The 1,789-nt window shown below is 43.7% G+C and overlaps 1 pseudogene; it reads right to left on the reverse strand.

The window, feature by feature from the left end:
* Window positions 1-229: 229 nt before the first annotated feature.
* LOC127692027 (transmembrane protein 126A-like) lies at window positions 230-813 on the reverse strand (annotated as a pseudogene).
* Between the last annotated feature and the right edge of the window lie 976 nt (window positions 814-1,789).

Below are 1,789 nucleotides of genomic sequence, written 5' to 3' on the forward strand. Positions count from 1 at the left end.
AGAGCACAGGTATAGAGTTTGCTCACTCAATGTTCCTGGCCCAAGGCTGCAAGCAGTGGACATTGAGCAAGTCCTTGGTTGCAGCCTTAACATGCTGGGGCCGAACTTTAGCTGAGCACACGACCATCCTCTGTGTGAGGCAATAGCTTGACTTTTCTCTTTTCTTTTCTTTTTCTTTTTTCTTTTTAATTTTCACCATTTTATTTTCGTTGCACATGTTTGCTTCAAATCAATGAATTTCTAAGTTGGGTTCAAGCAACTGAAGGGCCTTTATGAGGGCTTTATATTGTCTAGATCCAAGATATGCAGCAAACAGTAAAGTAGCAAATAACATTTTTTTCTAAAGACAGGCTTAGAATCTGTAATCCAGTAATTGAAGATGTTTTCTCACTGTGGTAGGGGGCTAGATTCATACCTGGCAACAGGGCCCCCCTTCACGGGCATAGCCAAAAGGATAGGGTACGGACCATCCAGAACAAAACCAGTTAGTGCACCCCGTGTCATGGTACAGGCTTCACAGTTCACATCACCTGCACTCAAAGGTAAACTTACAAAACTATGGTAGGGCAGGTTTGCTGTCAAAAATGGGATCACAGCCATTGGTAAGTGAGAAGCTATTTGAGCTTATGTCACTTTCAAGATTTGCAGAAATAGACTGTTTGCTATTAGGCCCTCAAAAGCAGCATTAAATCCAATATATGCTGATCCATATTCAAACAGATTCCTGTCTGACTCTGGAAGCTGTTTAATTTTCCTGGATATGATATTAAATATTAAATCATCTTTCCTAGTACTTGGTTTATGATTTTCCATCTTCGACCTATGACAACACTGAAACAGTGTCTTACCAAATCTTGGGTACCACTCCAGAATGACGGCACCTTACGGCTGCCTCCGTGCTTGCCCAGGGCTTCCTGCGCTCTCCCGCACTCGAGTCTACCACAACCTTGGCTAGGGTCGCCTGGGCTCCGTCTTTGGCTCACACATGACTCTGTCTCCGTTTCTGTTTCCTGTCCAGGGGCTTCCGGTCTGGAACATGCTAAACTGCGGACTCATGGTGAGGGCTCTCCCCTTTCTTACTTAACTGAAAGATATGACAATTGCAATTCAGAGTTGCAAAGAGTATGCTCCTCTGTGCCATGCTCACTTCTATTAGACTTTATCAGGAACCTCAGTAAAGTTCAAAGAAAAGGAAGGAAAAAATGTGAGAAATGAAGGAAAGAAAGAATGCTAAACAGTTGATGTTTAATAAAACTACTTTCTGAACTTGCTATCTAACCCGGTGACGGTGCTCCGCTATGTTGGTGATTTAGCCTTTCCTATTACAAGTGCTTTCAATTACCCAACTGTTGCCTACTCTCTCCCACACATTCAAAGTTTGGTTCAGCTACTTAGTTTTAATTCCAAGATAAACGTTCGTGCCTCACAGTCCATCTCAAGTATTAACAACACACAACCCCCCTGCCTGATCCACTCCTCCCTTACAGCATGAGAAGATTAGTTGTTGAAAAATGCTGGTGTGTCAGCTGCTAGCCAGTAGCCACTTGGAGTCTTCTGGGGAGCCCAGACTGGCTAGGTCAGTCATGCATGGTGGGGTGTGTGCTGAGAAAGGGTGGTTTCTGGAATCCTTAGGCTTGTAATGAGCAGGATGAGGGAGAAGAAGCCATGAGCCTCAGCATCGACAAAGGTCCGAGCACGCATCTACACGGTAGAATGGCCCTTAGAATGCAATCACATGGTAAAAATAACAAAAGATATTTTTTGACAAGTACATCATGGGACTATAAAT

The sequence above is a fragment of the Apodemus sylvaticus genome, chromosome 9 (genome assembly GCF_947179515.1).
Source record: "Apodemus sylvaticus chromosome 9, mApoSyl1.1, whole genome shotgun sequence".
Lineage (NCBI taxonomy): Eukaryota > Metazoa > Chordata > Mammalia > Rodentia > Muridae > Apodemus > Apodemus sylvaticus.